Raw genomic sequence first — 18,924 nt, forward strand, 5'->3', positions numbered from 1 at the left:
CAGAAGCTTGTTCTGTAAGGGGTCAAGGTGGGACTGTGCCTGTGGGCATTGCGGCCTGCCCACCTCGTGATGGAGGGGTGAGCATAGTTTATGACCTATCAGATGTTCCTTAGGGAACACGTTCCTCAGAGCTTCAAATATGCAAGGTTTCTGCATGCTGCCCCTCTATGTCTGGGTTGGAGGCCAGAATCCTTTGCTATTTGTGCTTGAAAAATCATTTACACATTTTATTTTGTTCTACATAGTTGTAGATTGCGGGCTGTGTTCCCTCTGTGAATCTGACACCTTTAATATTAACTTGCATGTGAGCATTTTACATCTGCCAGGGAAAAAATAATCCCAACCCCCAAAAATCTAGAATTTTTGTTTCTTTTTAGCAAATTATTAAATTATGTAGCTGTTTTAAATGTGCATTCCCATCAGTGTAATGAGTCTAATTTATAACTGTGGCAGTCCCCTACCCCAAATTGCAGAATTCTGTGCAGCTTTGAAGTTGCACTGAGCTCTACTTTATAAGAAGAAAACCCCAGAACAAAGGCCCTCTTTATTTTGTGCTTCAAAATGATTATTTACTTTTTAAACTGTTATATTAAAAGGACTCCTCAGAAGGGTTTTCGTCTGCTTCTGGACACCTGGTTAACATTAAGAACAGTTTACCGAAGAGTTTTGTGTAGGAATATGGAACTTACTGTGAGAATTTAGTCAAATATTTTACCACCCTTGTGTGGATGGTTCAGCTGCACAGAACATTCCTCAGCAGGATTACGGTTGGTGTATCTAAGAAGGTATGTAGCTTTTTTTACATCACAAGACTTTGTAGCCTTTTCAATAATAAAAATTCCATTTCTTTGAAGGTGCTGCTTCACACAGCTAGAGCTTCCAGATCAGTATCATCTGTGGGCAGTGATTGCTAGTGCTGTGGTTTTAATACAAGCAGCATCAGAGCATTGTGTTCTGAAGCATATTTTGTTAGGTAAAATTGTTTTGGTGTATTCTGCACAGGCACTTGTTTGCTAAAACTTGACATTTGTAGGAGTTCTTTGAATACTTTGAACGAGGTTACTGATCCGTTCACAAGGACTTCTCTCTCCTCTAATGTGAGTGATATGTGATAAATCTAACATGAAATAACTTTAAACTTTAGGAAACTGGTGCTATTAACTTTTTTTGTGATGAACTGAGGGCATGTGTAGCATACTTCTTGCTCATTTTTGAATATCTGTTAGAAAAAAGGTGAAGGGGTCAAATTATTTTTAGTTGTGTCTGCATAACAAAGTAGACAATGTTAGCTTTTAATACACAGAACTGATGCCAGTTTTGGCCATTATATTCTCAAAAATGGGGAAAGCTGGCAACTAGCTCCAGAGCATTCAGTGGCATACTCCTCTCTGTGGTGGTGATTGCTTGTAAAGAGAAGATTTGGGGGATTTTCTGTTGGGAGAAAAAAATTGGATTTTTTTAAAGAGAAAAACACATTCTGCTCTTAGAACAATTTAGAAGTTATTTTAATTTGCATGGTAGGGAACGTGCAATTAACTACCACATGTGTTTCATGTGATTGCTGGATCTTGTTTTTATCTTTTCTTCCCCTCACCTTCATATACTGAGGAATGCTTTGTATAAATAATAATAAATAATAATTTCCAGTGAATGAGGAGGAGGAGGGGAGAGAAGTGTCTGTTTTGCAGGCATTCTGAATGTATTGCAAAGTTGGCTGGTTGGGATTGAACAGTGCTATTGCTGTGAAAACTGAAGGGCAGAGGGTTGCATGTACCGGACTCAGTTGCCTGCAAGTTAACGGACCTAGATGCATCCAATGCTGTTACACCAAGCTGGTGTGTAACATTTACGCATACAAAATAAAATAGAGTTGAAGAAGTGTCACAAATGATTCTTAAAATAAAAGCACAAAGGTATATAAACAGCTGTAAAGGCCTTCAGAAATTTTCTGACACTTCAAATGCTGCTTTGTTTCTTCTTTCTATAGATAAAGAGAATAAAATTGTGCATGCTTTTCACTATCACTCCATAATTATAAGCATAAAAACTGTATTACAGCTGATTTCTGTGTCAATGGCCAAAATCAAAATATAAATATATATAGCTAAGGTAAATTTGAAATAAGATGAGCACAGCTTTTTTGTTATTTTCATTTTCTAGGCTAGTTTGATCATATCGCAGTACTACTTAAACTATTCTTGTTCCATTAAAAGGGCATCATTCTGCAAAACTTGCTCCAGGCTTCACTGTTTCTGGTTATTCATGACTTCATCAAATATTCTCCATTTTTAAGAGACACTGCTAATGTTTGTTCCTCTACTTCCCAGTGAGTTGAAGGTATTTTCAAAAATTGTCTAGATAAAACCTAAATGTCAGCTTCTCCAAGGCAGTTAAGTACCAAGGTCAGTGAGAGTTAAGTGACGTATAGAAGACAGGAACACCTTTGGAGATACAGACTTAAGTGCTTTTTCATATCTCCCTGAAAGAGAGACAAAGGCCTTATATTATTTGTGTTTCATAAACACGTATGTTCTTTCAGTAAGGTGATTTCAAGTGCATACAGCCTGTTAGAGTTTTGTTTGCAGTTGTAGCACAAAATTATAATCTCTTCTGCAAATAATCATGGTCAAAAAAGCCCCGGAATCACGTGCGCCAGGTGATTTGTTGTGATGCTGCATTCTTTCTTGGTGCTTGTGGGTGTAGATGTGGTTAGGGGTGGAAGGAACTTTTTCCCTTTCCTACCCTGCTGTGTTAGCTAGATGTGATACAGTAGATCATCTGAAATGTGCTGTAACCACAGCGAGGAAGGCTTTGGTCACTGGCAAATATTTGCCTTGCCTCTTTCACTGGCTGGTTTTTGGGGACCTTGTACAATGTGGCTCTGCCCGTAGCTGCAGACCCTTTATTTGTACTGAAAGCTCTTTTCGGCCTGTGGTCTGAGCCACTCCCCGGTTGTCACAGTGCCTAACACAGCAGGGTCTTCATCCTGAGTAGGAGACTAAACATTCTTTCCTGAAGACAGATACCAAGGTCTAACTACTTTTGCTTAGAGAGCCCTTACAGTTGCAGCACAACAAAGAACAACTAGCACTTAGCACAGCTGTAGGCTGTCCTGCAGATTCCAGTGATAACGTATTTGGCTTTGACACTTTCTAAACGGGTGAAGTGACAGCAAACATCTTCAAAGTGGTTAGCTTTAACTTCACTCTTTTCTGCTAAGTTTTAGGTGGGTGCCAGGAGAGGATATAGTGATCTACCTCTTGGGATTAATACATTATATCACATCTGTCTGCCTAATGCAGTGGAATCTCTGGTAACGTCAAGTGCCTGACACTTCAAAGGAAGCTAGAAATCACCAGCACAGATATTTATAGAGCCTGTCTATAGGGAACTGTCTCAATGTCTCCAGATCAGTAGCTGCTTTGGATCTGAAGCAGGACAGATAATTCTGTGTTTGTTATCCGCTTCAGGGCCTCATACTTGTTTTTACTATTGGTCACATAAACCACACAGCAAGGCATTACTTGTGGGTAAGTTGACTCAAACAGTGTCTTATGTCAGCCACTGTAGAGAAAATCCAAGTGTAAGGGAACAAGAGAGATAAGTGGGGAAGAGTAAAGCAGGTACCCTGTGGGGCAGGAGCGAGATGCCTGTGCCTTAGCCTCCATACAGCAGGCCTTAAACTTCAGTTGTGTAACTGAACTGTGCCTGGGTGTCCAGGTCCAATCCAGGCATCCAGGAGCTCTTGGCATGTTGCTTTTGTGAGCACCTCCAGGCAGGCAGAGAGTTCTGCAGTGCCTGGAGCTCTGCCAGGCAGGGTTAAGTGAGTGGGGTGGAAAGAAACACATTTAAAGGTTATAGTTGTCTTCTCTGTGCTGGGGAAATGTTTTGGGAGCAGGAGGCATTCACAGAGGCCTGGGTGAGAGGCTTCTTGTCAAACTGCCACAGAGGACAAGGGGAGTGTGTGGACTTCATGATGGAGAAAAGGCAAGGGATTATTTACAGGATTTCAGTTACTGGTGCTGCACTGTGCAGGTTAGCTTCGAGGTCCAAAGGGCTGGAGCATTGTAAGATGCAGCATGGTGATGATGCTGGTCTCTTGTATAGATTTTCTATAGTAGTTTAGTGAAATACTTTGTTTGAATAGCATTTCAGGGAGTTCTCAGCACTGCTGTGAGAACAGTACAGCTGGCTCTATACCAGCCTCTCTGTATGAGTTTCATTGTTGAAGCCAGGCTGGAGGTGTCCTTTCCAGGACTGGTCTTGCTGTTTAGTTGCACAGCTACCTCTGGACTTCGCATAAGGCAGCAGGTAAGCAAGATGAGAGTCTGGTTAGTGTAGGACCAAGCCCAATGTCAAGCAACAAACTAACATAACAGGGCAAAGCACTCTTATAAACTGAGTTTAACATAGATGGAGGGTGCCTACTGCTCCCCTCCTGCTGTGGTGCAGCACAATTTCTGAGCAGCTGCAAGTCATCAGTAATTTGGAACAGAGCCAGTCCTGCCATATCCCAGTCTTAGGGAATTTAAGTCCATGTGCATCCCTCTATCCAGGCTTATAAACTTTACTCTCACCTTTGCCTGCTGAGGCTGTAGCTTTCAGGTCTCAATTATTTTCAATTCTGAAAGCTTATGTTATCATGATGGAGTCCATTAATTTGTCTTTAAATGAAATTGTTAAACCTCCCTGTTGTCTCATCTGAGGCTCTGTACCATTTTTTTTATGGCTGAAATGAAAATGTGAGCTTGACTTGAGGATAACTCTTATTTTAGGAGTGTTATCGTTAACATTTGTCCTTTTAAGCTTTGGTTGCCTAAATGCTGTGCTTAGGCACCCTCACTAGAGAAGTATTTCTGTTTTAAAAATAAAAGTCCAAAATGAAATATATCTTCTTGTCACCCAGTTTGTCACTTTGAAGTAAATTTCTTGGGCTTCATCAATACAGTTTTTTTCCGGATGAATTAGATGCTGTCGTCTTTGTCTTCTGGAAAGAACCTGGGTTTCCAATTCAGTGGCTGAACACAGAGCATGGATGACTGATTGTGTGGTGGTGTTGTGCAAGATCTCACTGGCCATTATTTCTAGCAGACATGGACACCACTATCTTGCCATACTAAATTGCAGGTTACCTGTGGTTAATACAGGGAACTGGGAGAAGTAGGGCTGAAATCTTCTCCCTTTGGAGAAAAATTCCACAGACTTTCAGGTGCCCAAAATACAATTAGATTCAGTATTGGTTTTTATGCTAGAAACTTTCTTCAGACTGAACCATAATGTTGGATTTTAATTTTCTGTTCTGATCTGTGGTTAAACGGGAGCTTATCAGGACAAAGGCATTCTTCTGAGATGACTAGGCAAAATGCTGACACTTCTAAAGACACCTCTCAAGCCAGAACATGGCTGTTTTGACGTCTCTTGTGTGACTCCCTTCTCCAGTTGAAGCTTAACAATCTCACCTCAGATGAAGATCAGAGATGTGTTTTGGTTAAACCTCTGTAATACTCTGAAGAAGTTAACACTTTAGGGTAGTCCTGAATGCCCAAATACAAATAAGGCAGGGGTAAGCAAAACTTAAAAATCCAGCATGTTTTTCACGTTTTTTTAATGAGCTGAATATAACAATAATATATGTAGCTGACTATGGTGGTGGTACACTGCAGTGGCTTAGTAATCAGGCTTTCATAAAGGAAGTACTAATAATCATGTCTTCCTGAAACAGAGTCAACAAATACATTAGCATCTATACACAGCTCTATTACAAAAGAGGCCGATTTTTTCCTAGACTGATTTGTCTTCAGCTGAATTACTGTTTGTAAGGTGAGCATCCATAGGTCCTCATGCATGATACTTTCATTTAATATGTCCTTATTGCTAATATTGGCCTACATTTCCTAATCCTTTTGGTTATCAGAAAGTATCGTGAATAAAATTCTTTTCTCCTTGTGTCTCTTTTGGGTATCAGAAAGTATCGTGAATAAAATTCTTTCCTCCTTGTGTCTAAAAGAAACAAATTTGGAGGTTCTCTTGTTTAACATCTGTGCAACCTCTTGCATCGAGATTAAACACTTTGTTTTGTCCCCAGGCAGTCGTATATTTATTACTCTTGAGGCAGTGGTATTTGAAATAAATAGAATTGAAAGATCCTGAGAAATGGTTTCTGAAACACATATATTGAGTTATTCTCTCCTGTGTGAGCAGAAAATGCTTCTGATGCTTCTCCCTGTACCCTTGCAAAGGAAAATAGCTGATATAAAAATATCACATGGTGCGGTGGTGAATAGGAAAGCATTTTTATCCTTAGTCACTGAGGCATTTTGTGGCTTATTCTCCTGAAAATAATTAAGTTATCTTTATGGAATGTATTACTATTCACTAAAGATAACATAGGTAAGGGCATAATAAAGGACAGAAGGAAAAGGTTCTCTCCTTTTCTGCCTCAGAAGGTATGCTATGAAAACAAATACTGTATGACTTGCAAATAGTCTTAAAAATTCTCAAAATTCAGATATACTTTTGGTTGGTGACAGGGCTTATTCTTCTTTCCTGTTCCAAAGCAGATGCTACCAAGAGAAAGTTCTTTTGTGTTATAAGGGAAACATTTTCCATGTAGCTTTTGTGTGTGTGTGTGTACGCATATTCATAAAATATGGATTAGCAGCACTAGGTATTCAGCTAAGTAAATATTCATAAAATAAAGGTGGAATTGATATGTGTTTCCCAGTAGAGAGTAATAAGCATATTTTGATTTCTTACTAAGAAATCAAACTAAGCGGAGAGAAACCACTTTCTTTTGTCTGGCCATTTTTTATTCCTCATCCTCCTTGTGTTGATCCTGCTGGCAAAGATTTTCTTTACTGACATCTTGAATATACAGCATTGCCTATGTTAAATGTGCAAGAATCAGGAGTTTTGCTTAAAACATGAAATAAAAAAGAATCCCAAATGACTTTTTTTTTTCTTTGCATTCTTGCTTGTGTCTTTGGGCTACATTAAATTTGCATATTTAAGCTTGTCTTTATGAGGTAGATATATATATATTATAAAATAAAATAATCTGAAATTCTCAGAATTGTGGGAGCTGGGGCCTTGTTAGCAGTGCTTGCTAACAAGTATTAGAAGACTTGATAAACAAATGAAGAATGAGCCAAAATGTATGTTTGTTTGTTGCCTTTGCAACAATGCTGAAACTTCTAATTAATTTTGCATAGTTATTGTCACTCACTGTATAATGACTTTTTTGCCACCTCTTACAGATGGCTTGCTATTTACCTCTAATTTATGCTGGATTTAAGGAAGTAAAATATATATTGTAGAATCCTGAACTGTGTACTTATTGATATGCCTGACAGCTTCCTTTGCCATACACTTGGTCATTTAGAGTACTATAATGGAATTGGTTTTGAATAAAGTGAAAATTAAGTGGATGTTCTAAAGCTTTAGCTGAAAGATTGTGTGAATGGCTGTATTTCAGGCAGCTGGCTGGATAGGGGAAAAATTACGTGTTGGCATCCAAACAGGCAAAGGTTTAGTAAAAATCTACTCCTTGGTGTAAAACAGAGAAGAAATAGATTTTTGATCTTGATTTTATTTAATGTCTAATTAAAGAGTTGGCTTAGGCTTCTGAGTTTCTGTTTGAATCAAAAAATTGAAGAATTGCATCAAATAATATTTGATGTAATAATTTAGGATTTAGCCTTGTGTCTACCTGCTTTATTCTTGGTATTGCTTCTTCGTTTCTGTTGGAGCAGTATTTGGTAAACACTGTTTCATCCCTTCCTTTTGTTTTACCCCTTTGCTTGGGTCAGTCCTACCTGGCGGTTTGCTTTGAGCTGAGGGGAAGATGGCCTTTATTATGCATGTATGGAGTAGACAGCTCACATCCTCACCCCTTTCCTGTTTTGATGTTTCAGTCTTTGAACATAAACAGTTCCTTCCAATAGCAGCCGTATTTTGGATGGTCAGGAGATACAAGGTCTTTTACTTACTTTATGGACTTTACCTGATTTATGAACACATGGGATACGTGCATTCAGTAATGTAATTTCAGTGTCTTCATTGCCAATACGGAAATAAAACAAAACTGTCTTTGGCAACTGGTGCTCCAGTAAGTAAATGTTATGTACTTTAAAATAGATTTCATTATTTCAGAGCTGTTAGGAGGAAGATGATGGCTGTTGTCATGTAACTGGAACACAGTTTTTCAAACTACATCATCCTACAACCGACTGTCAACTGGATGGCCGTAATCATTTCCCCTGAATAAATTAAAACCATTATAAAGAATGGCAGCAATCTCCATTAACACAGCTTGTTGATACCTACTTGTTGAAGTCTATTATTAAAAATCATTCCTTTGGCATTGTCAATGTTTATGCAGGCTAGCATCATTAATGTTGACTTAGGGTTATCTCTATGTTCCATAACTAGAATACAGAACATTTCTATCGATTTCTTAGCCCCAGTCTTCTACTTTACTATAGCTAAATGAATTTTGATTCATAAAAGAAAAACCCTGGGAGTCAAATGTCAGCTATTATCCAATATATCGCTCTCCCCTGCAACTAAAATAGTCTGCATCTCAGCTTGAAAATATAATGTATGTAAGACTTCTCTGAAAGAATTTCAATAAAATATTGATGTGAAGTACTCCTTTTTGTTTTACATGATAAGATGTTTTGAAGATATGGACAAGGGTATGAAACAAAGCCCGGAGTCATTCTGTATCATGATTTGTATTTTGTGAGCTTTTTGACTGAGCATTAATAGACACAAAATTGGGGTTTTTGTGTTTAATAAGAAAATAGTCTGTGGTATTGTCTTGGCTGATCTGTCTTAGGTGATTTTGTTCTGGGAGCTGTATTCACTGCTTTGAATATTGCATTGGTTGCTTCCACCACATTCAGGTGTCCTGCTTTCAAATAATGTTTGAAACAATGTGTTTTGTTTTTCCTCCTAAGTGTATTATTAGTATTATGTGTAATGAGAATGCTTTGTTTAAGGGCTAGTTATAAGCAGGATGAAATTCATCTTTGACCAGCAGTGTGTGCTCGCTCACCCAGGATGGTGAAGTCTTCATTTCCCTGGGTGGTATGGGAACTTCCCATCCAGCCCCTGCAGAGTTGAGACATTGAATGCAGAGGAGACAACAGTGATGGATTTAACTTCCAGGCCCCACCACAGTGAAGTACTTGGTGTGGTGAAGGAGGGCTTCTGGGTTGTCCTGCTGATTCTCTTGGGCAGCTTCTGCTGTGCCTGAACCTGTGGACTGGCTCTCCCTGTGTGCTGGGTGGGGAACTGGGCTGCTCCAGCAAGTTCTCCAGGTGATTCCACTGCAAAATCAAGTTATACATGGATGAGACACCTGTAAGTAGTCAGTAGAAACAGTTCCTGCAGATGAGGTAGCTATGTAGAACAATCTCTTTGCATACTTAAGGTAAGATATATTTCATATGTTATTGAAGATGACCAGTAGAGATGAATGGTGCCTGCTGTGCTGTGGTTGCACAGGACCATCAGCCAGCTGGATTATAAGAGATGAGAAGAGCAATTTGGGGAATCTTACCCAATCCATCTGTAAGGGCAGCTGCAAGGAGGATTGGAATGGAGATAACTTCTGCCCTCTGAGCAGTGACTGTTAGAGATTGATTCCCTGAGTTAGCATTTACCCTGTGCAGTGTTGTGTCTTGGTGTGGTTTGTTTTCTTTTTAAACAAATGCCATGTCCATGAGTGACTCTGTAACTTTTGAAATGTGAGAATGATAGAGAAAGGTGTTCATTCTTCCTTCTTTCAAGTCTTTTGCAGAAAGCAAAGGCAAAATGTGTGCTTTTGTGGAGCAAATGAGAAAAGTGGCAATCACTAGCATTGCAGTATCAAATGAATATGTAATAATGGAACATTGGGAAACAATTAGAAAAAGTGCCCAGACATTATTAATTCATGTGCTATTCATTGTACCAGCATTGATCATGTAAAATAAGTGTGGTGTTAGTTACATTTTAATCATTCAGTGTTTGAGACAGGCTAATTATTTTCGAATAGAGATGAGAAGGATCTATTTTTATAAAAAAAAATCATGGGATATCTAATTTAATTTACAGTATTTTCATAGGGGAATGTGTGGCTTTTAATATTGGTTAGACAGTGGAGAAACCACAGCAATTCATATAATCATAGAATGGTCTGGGTTGGAAGGGACCCCAAAGATAATAGAGTTCCAATCCCCCTGCCTCAGGCAATTGTCCATGTTTAAACTCTTACAGAGAAATTAGGCACACGGTTGCCCTCACAAGAGCTTGTTTCAACTCTGACATGGGTTTGTTGTTTGGCACAGCTTTGTTCATCACCCATACAGGTATCTTCCAGCCAAACTGCTTGGGTCTCTTCTGTACATCGATAGGGATACTGGGGAATGAGAGCAACAGGCATTCTTCCCAATGGACTTGGAGTCAGTGAGGGATGTGCATGACATGGGTACAAATGCAGCTGTGTCCCTCTCCCTGCTACCCCTATCCTCTGCTGCGGAAAGTATGTAAGGACTTCCAGTTGCCTTTGAAGAAAAGTTACACACCCTTCCCTGGAAAGTCATGTCTGACCTTGCACAGGCAAACACCTGTGAGGAAACTTCGAAGTTTGGTGATTCCTTTGTGAGAAAGGTTCTCTTGCTGGGTTCAGACCAGCTGCTGAGGGAGCATAGGGCCTTGTGGAGCAGTTGGGAATTGGAGAAGCAGATACTAATGAACTCGACTGTGAAGCTGCCTGACTCCAAGCTCATGTGGATCTTTTGTAAGCAGTAGCTGCTTTCTGTTTGTTCCCCTTTCTTCCCTTCTCTAGGCAAAGCACCTCGTCAGTGTCTTCAGGTGGAGAGGTGGTTCTATAGGGACTTCTCTTTGATGCAAGTCCAGTTAAAAAAGCTCTTTTTGAACTGGTGATGATTTAGCAGGTTTGCTTTAAAAATAGTGTGCATCCCTCTCCTCGTTGTATATTTTGCCATAACGTGCTGTTTAGGAGACTTCAGATGAGCTGTAATGATACAGTCAAAGCACAGATAGCTGAGAGCTGGTAAAGTAAATCTGGGGTGATTTACGGGGTACTTTTGCTTTAAAGTAAATAGTGTTTGGGATGGGAGGAGGTGGCTCCAGATGAGTGTAAACACAACCCCCCAAAGCATTTTGGCTTCCTGCTTCAGTGGTTACTTTGTTGCATGTTAGAGGAAGTTAAAGATCAACTTGTAAACTATAATAACATGCCCTTACTCAGAACTGTATCAGGTTTCCTTTGGTATGTTGCCTCTTCTGTAACCTCTGAGATTGTTTACGTTCTTCCAGGACAGGAATAACCATGTTTTCTGTGGGTGGGTTGGTTGGTTTAAATTCACAGAAGCAGGGACGTGTTCTTGCTTCAGTAGTGGACTCCAAATGGATGCCTTTTATTCTATTATCTCCCTTAGTTTTATATAGTATTGATGAAATTGAAAATCAGTGACCTGACAAAAACAAAATAATACGGCATGAAAATTGCTACCATGATTTCACACTGTGTTAATGCAAGGATGTCATTCCTGCTGCAGAATGATAACAGTGGTTTGTGTCTGAACTTACGGCACCTTTCCTGCTCAGCTTCTCCTCACCCCCGCCTTTCCCTTTTTAAAGGAGAGGTGATGCCATAGTGGATTTTGCTTTAATCACATCACAGAGTAACCACTATTAATAGTTAATGTTTTGAAGTAGCCAGTGGTATCTCTGTATTCCCGGAGCGCATGAGGAAACGCAGGGTGCATAGTGTACAGAGTGAACTGCTGTGGTTTACCCAGAAAGAATCTGGCAGAACAGTCATCATAACATGGGTAAACACAGAATTGGGGAATTTCTTTAATCGGTTTTCCTCAGAGGACAGGCACAGCTCAGGCTGCCCAGCAACACCCTCTGAATTCCCATGGAGCTCCGATCGTCCTGGAATATGCAGAAATGGCATTTGCTCTCTGCTCTCAAATATGTGGTTGTGCCTAACAAAGAACCTCTAAGCTTAAAGCAGTTCCTGTTATCCTGTAGCTGCCAGAAAAGGTTTGAGGAAGGAAGCTAAATTCTGTTTAAGGTGCTCCCTCTGGTTGCTGTGGTGAGGTTGAGTTTTGCACTCAGGCAGTTTAACTGGTTAGAGATCTTATCAAACCTTCCTTGTTTGCTAATGGCAGTAGAACCTACCAAATTTGCTATAAAAATTAAAAATCTTATATCAAACATAAGAATGTGATTGGCAAATCTTGCCCTATAGGAAGAATCCCTTTCAGATAACAGATACTCATTCAGACTGTCATCATAAAGACTTCACTGCAGATAAGGAGGGAGGAAAATGCAAAGTCCCAAGTTCAAGGCCATCATTAGCAACAGCTCCACTTCATTTTGGCTGTGTCTCTGTTCCTTCATGGCTTGTAGGTGAGGGTGAGCCTGGCTGTGGTGCCATCTCTACCGTAACTCATGGAGAAGATGAAAAGAAAGGAGGAAGAAACCAAACACTATGCCCTCTCCTCACGCTCTAACTGTCTTGTCTCAAGAATACTCTTTAGAGCTCAAATTTTTAAAAAAGTAGTAGATCGCTGCTTGCGTTTTAATGCATTGAGCTGAAAGGGTGCTCATATAAAAGTCTCTCTGTGTATATACTTGCTTTACAGCTGAAGCATTCACCCACACTTCCTGAGACCTGAAATGATTCAGAATCACTTCTCACATACAAGAAGCTTCCTTAACATCATGTGTCTTGGGTATTTTAGGCAGAAAATAATTTAGGACTCAGTGGGCCGGAGAGAAAATACATGTGAGCATGAGGTTTAATGGTTTGTATTCACCCAAGGGCTTCAGTTTCCATGCTAAGGACAGCTTCAGCTCTAATATCAGCTTTTGGTATAGGGATTGGAGATTCCCTTTGCATCTAAATGGCTGATATGCTGCAGAATTCTCCAGTTCAGCATTGTCTTCTATAATTTCATGGTCTCCATGGGGAGAATGGGGAAGGCCCTGATAGGTATGGTAACCTATCTCTTAATAGATGGGAAAGAACACAGGGATGAGTTCTAGCATAGGAAATAGTTCAAGCAGACTGAAAAAGTTGTTTGTTGTTTCATGGGGCTGAATAAGAGGTACTTCATCCTGTGCATGTAATTCAAAAAATAAGGACAACCTCTTTTTTAATTTGAAAGGTGACATTGGTCATCTCTTTAAGACAGATTTTTCTGAGGAACTCACACTTCTGTCCTGGATGTTTCTTACTAGTAAACAATTTTTTTTTGCTGAACAAGCCAGATGTGCTCACCAGCTTGGTTGTCATTCTGTCATTTTGTCATCTTAGAATGATTTAGACTATTTTTCAGTCTCTATCTGATAGTAGGAGGACAAATACAAAGCAGACGGTAAAGGAAAAATGTCTTCTTCCTAAAGAAAATTTCTATTTGCTGAATTAATTTTATTTTGTAACCAAGTGTTTGAGATCCATCACTAGCTCCTGCCTGCCTTTGAGAGTATGGGAAGCCACCTGTGCTTTGTGCTGCTGATAATATGCCCTCTACTTCAGTTTAGGGTTTGTTTCTTAAGCTGTTCTTGCCTGTTGCCTTCTTTCTTGCTGTTTGCAGTTTTAGCATCTTTTGTTTCTTCTCAGCCCCTGCTGCTTTTACTTCATTGTAGCTGTCTATGGGTTTTTGCTACGAACTGCCCATCTGATGGGTTTCCTGCTGACTTTACTCGATTGCTAGAGTTCTAGCATTACCCACCCTGGGCACTGGAGCACCATCCATGGGCTCTGCACTGTCTGGTGGGAGGCCCCGTGTTTCACCAATTCTACTCCAATGCCTGATCTGGTCCATTAGCTGCAGTGTTGAAGGGATCTTCTGAGGCTGGCTGGTACCAGCCCAACTTTAGGCAAAAGGCATTTCTGGTAGGACTTGGAGTTTTATCTTTTTTAGGTATTTATGCTATAGAGTGTTATCTCTGTGGGTAGTTATTTGGATTTTGCAGTTAGAGCAGCGTAAGAGATTGTTGTAACTTAGGTTAGGGCATCGTCGTTAAGTATGGGAATGTCATGCAAGGACCTTGGTTGTTTAGGGTTTTTTTCCTAAATGTGATCAGGGTTTTTTTGGTAAACACTATTTTTCACAGTAGAAAGAATAAGTTTTCTATGAATGTGCTCTGTTAGTCTTTACTTGTAGGAAAAATAGATTTTTATTACTGATAGAAGCATGAGGCCAAAAAAGAAGCATAGAGTTTAACATTCTTTCTTATGGAATTTAAATTTACCATAAAATTAAATTCTGCAATTGAATTATATGAATTGATTAATTTCTTTTGTGGAGGCATCTATCCAGTCTTGCATCTTCTTGAATGTTTTCAATATTTTTATTAGTGTAAGGATATGCACAAGGCAGGGGCTAATACAGGGGTGGAGCTAGAAGTCAACAGATGGGGTTTATGTGATATGCTTCTTACGATATTTAATCAACAATAGTTGCGCTCTACAGATATGTAGGGAAGAATCACAGAATCACAGGGATTGGAAGGGACCTCAAGAGATCGAGTCCAACCCCCCTGCCAAAGCAGGATCCCTAGTTCATGTTGCACAGATAGGCATCCAAATAGGTTTTGAATATCTCCAGAGATGGAGACTCCACAACCTCCTGGGCAGCCTGTCCCAGGGCTCTGTCACCCTCACTGTGAAAAAGTTCTTCCGCATGTTGGTGCAGAACTTCCTGTGCTCCAACTTGCAGCCATTGCCCCTTGTCCTGTCTCTGCAGACCACTGAAAAGGGGTCGGTCATTTCTCCCTGCATTCCATACTTAAGATATTTATAGACATTAATAAGGTCCCCCCTTAGTCTTCTTTTCTCTAGGCTGAACAGTCCCAGCTCACTCAGCCTTTCCTCGTAGGGGAGATGCTCCAGGTCCTTAATCATCTTTGTAGCCCTTCTCTGGACTCTCTCCAGGAGATCCCTGTCCTTTTTATACCAGGAAGCCCAGAACTGGACACAATACTCCAGGTGGGGCCTGACCAGGTCAGAGTAGAGGGGGAGGATCACCTCCTTCGACCTGCTGGCCACACTCCTCCAGATGCACCCTAGGATCCCATTGGCTCTCTTAGCCACCAGGGCACACTGCTGGCTCATGGCCAACCTGTCATCAACCAGGACCCCCAGGTCCTTCTCCACAGAGCTCTTCTCCAGCAGGTCATCCCCCAGCCTGTACTGATACAGACAGTTATTCCTTCCCATGTGCAAGACTCTACACTTGCTTTTGTTGAACTTCATCTGGTTTCTCCCTGCCCAGCTCTTCAGCCTGTCCAGGTCTCTCTGGATGGCAGCGCAGTGTTCCTGTGTGTCAGCCACTCCTCCCAGCTGTGTGTCATCAGTGTACTTGCTGAGGGTGGATGCTATTCCCTCATCAAGGTCCTCAATGAAGATATTAAACAAGACTGGACCCAACACCAAGCCCTGGGGAACACTGCTAGTCACAGGCCTCCAGTCAGACTCTGCTCCACTGATCACCACCCTCTGAGCTTGGCCCAACAGCCAGTTCTCAACGCATCTCACTGTCCACTCCTCTGTCCCATGCTCTCCCAGCTTTGCTATCAGGATGTCATGGGAGACAGTATCGAAAGCCTTGCTGTAGTCAAGGTAGATGACATCCACTGCTCTCCCTCCATCTACCCAGCCAGTGAGGACATCATAGAAGGCTATGACATTGGTCGAGCACAATCTCCCCTTGGTGAATCCATGCCGACTCCTCCTCATGACCTTCTCTTCCAATTGCTTGGAAGGGGAGTGATAGACTGACTTTGGTGGGCATCTGGCTGCCAGCCAGGGCTAAACCACCACTGAAGCATTCAGTATCTCCACCCTAGTCATCCTCTTACTATTCACATATCTAAAAACCACCTTTTTATTATCCTTTATGTCCCTTGCCAGTTTCATTTCCAGGTGGGCTTTAGCCTTCCTAGTCGTGTCCCTACAGTCCCTGAGAACATTCCTATATTCTTCCCAGGTGCTCAGATCCTTTTTCCACAATTCATAGACCTTCTGCTTCCCTTTGAGTTTACCCATGAACTCCCTGCTCATCCCCACAGGTCTTCTGCCACTCTTTCCTGATTTCTTCCTCAAAGGGATGCACTGATTCTGGCCTTGGAAGAAGCACTGTTTAAATGCTACCCAGCTCTCACAGGTTCCCTTACCTTCTAATAGCGTAGCTCATGAAAGAAGAACTGCCCACATACTGTATGAACACAAATAATATCCAACTGAACAATGTAAACAGAGTATGAAGAAAGGAATGGAACAAAAGAGGAATGATGAATACAGTGACTGCAGGAATTATGCCAGTATGCTGGAACTTTGTCTTCTGTAACAATCTTTTTTTTTTTTTTTTGTATTTATCAAGGGAGAGGTCTTTTTCAGGGTTTACCCAGTTTTTGAATTTTGAAAATATTTTCTTGAGGTTTCTATGGGAGGATTACTTAGTCATCAAGAGGCAAGAAGAGGGAAAGGGCACAGCAAGAGGAAGATGAAGAACTGGAAGATGGTGCAGGAGAAACACAACTGGAAAGAGTGACAGTGGGGTCACAGGAGTTTGGTGGGTTTTCAAATGGAAAAATCGTCCAAGGGCAAACCTTAGACAGCAGAGAGTCACAGCACCAGTTCTTGGTTTCAGGTTGTGGTTCCTTTTCCCAGGGAGACTTCTTGTGGAGACTAGAGTCTCTAAAATATCTAAATGCACAGAACAAATGGCTAATGGCAATGGGAGATAAGTACACTGGAGGACCTGTTCTTTGCAAGAAAGTGCAGCGTCAAGGAGATAAAGGATGGTCTAGATGATTACTGTTTTATTCCTTTCTGACAGGGAACTTCTGAGCAGAAACGAGCCAGGAATATTAGCTTTTGTAACTCCCTCTGCATCTGTGCAGTGAATCTAAAATGCAAAGTCATGTTCATACCTTCCCAGTTTGAGAAGTCAAACCTACACGTAAATGCAGGTTTCACATTCTGTTGTTCGATCATGTCTGGCTTTCTTGCTGATGATTCCTGATAGTTTTCTTCCTGATAACTTCCAACTCTTCTACTCTAGGGATGCCAAAAGAATAATTTTCCTAATGCCAGATTATCTGATAACAAAATTCACATCAAAAATAGGTGATGAGCAATGATGTATTCAGCTGTTTCCAAAGAGAACTGGTAATGTTTTAATCTGTTCATTTTTGTATAATTCCTTTCTGTTCAAATGGTTAGTGTGTGTTGAGAATGGAATGGGTAAATTTAACATTTGGGAAAACAAATTCAGGTAAAAACAAGGTACGTATTTTTAAATTAGTTTAATTCATTATTGCAACAATGTCTTGAAATATGGTTATCTGGAACCCTATATTGCAGCTGTATATCCTCTTAAAAGAAGGAGCAATTGAACCAGAATGTTCTGGTTTTCATGCAAATTCACAGAACTTGGGGGAATTTTACTGACTTCAGGTCAGACTAGATGAACACATTTGTACCTTCCCTCTTTTTGATTGTTGAAGACATGCTGTGCAACAGCTTTCCAAGTCAGTTGTAACAACCAACTTAGGCCACTGGGTCCCTAAATGAAGTGCTTCAGGCCAGAATGGGCACAGAGGCAGCCCTCCTGCTCCTAAACTCAGAGCACTTCTCTGGAGCGGGCACTGCTGTTGGTGTCACCATGCATCAGCTGGAGGTAAGCTGTCCCCACAGCCAAGGGTACACTTTTGTTTTGTTTACTCGGTGTTGCTTTAGGGGCAATATCAAGTGGTGCTTTCCAAAAGTGCACAGGGATGGTTTTCCAAAACCTTTGAGATCTGGACTGATACGCCACAGTGTATACCACCTGCTCGTGGTATCCCCATTGATAGAGGCCTCCTTGCATTGCTGGTGCTACTTCTTATGCTTCCTTTTATTAAACATGGTGTGTTCAGAGATGCATAATCCAGAAGCCACTTGTGTGCTCCCAGAAACAAGAATTCCAGCTTTGGCCAGTTACTGATATGGAATTTAAATAGCAAGCAGAAAATTCTTTCTGCTTATGATCAGGGAGGTACCTAGCAGTAATTCTTTGTAGGTGCAGACTGGTCACAGTAAATGGCAAAGCAGTAAATCTGCTCCAGGTATTTCTGTTTTGCTTTGGGTTGCAGAAAATTGCCACAATTCTACTACTTTATTACATAGCATGTTCTTGTTAATCGTTGTACAGTTACTGAATTAAGAAGGTAGGTGAAATTATAAAAAGCTATATATAATAGGTATCAGTATGAATTAGTGTAGTGCAAAGTGCTTATCTCAGCAGGTGTTTGTTAATGGATACATCTGCTTTGTTGCTGTTGGAATACACGTGTAGTGATACAATGCTTTGTGAAACACATACTAATACTTACATTTATGAAAATAAAAACGTGAGATATTTTACTCTGATTTATTCCATTTTAGGAATTAGAGAAATTAAGCTTCCTTCCCTTTTAATTATATCTTGCAGAGAAACTGTAATCTCTTAATCTCTATAAAGCTTCTTTCTTTTACATTACCCATTGGCATTTGTGGATGTGGAACCTGCAGAGCCTGCAGTAGGAGCCATACTCCGCAGCTCAGAGGGGTGCGCTCAAAAAGCAAAGGCCAAATTTTGCCTGCATATGTGCAGCTTGCTTTCACCTCAGGGCAGGCGATCTGCACTTGGGCTACACAATAAATTGATTTGTCAGTTCAGTGACCGACTTAAAAATAAATAAATTAAAATGGTTCCAGTTGACAAGAAACAGATCTCTCTTCCCTTCTCTCCCCCCTCCCCCCGCCTCTTTTTCCAGCTAATCAAAGCAATGTTCTTTATTCAACAAAAAATGCATTTGCAGGCATTTTAGATAAAAGCAAAAGCTAGATTTACAGGAGGATATAGCTGC

This window comes from Gallinula chloropus, assembly GCF_964237585.1.
Source record: "Gallinula chloropus genome assembly, chromosome: 4".
Classification (NCBI taxonomy): Eukaryota; Metazoa; Chordata; class Aves; order Gruiformes; family Rallidae; genus Gallinula; species Gallinula chloropus.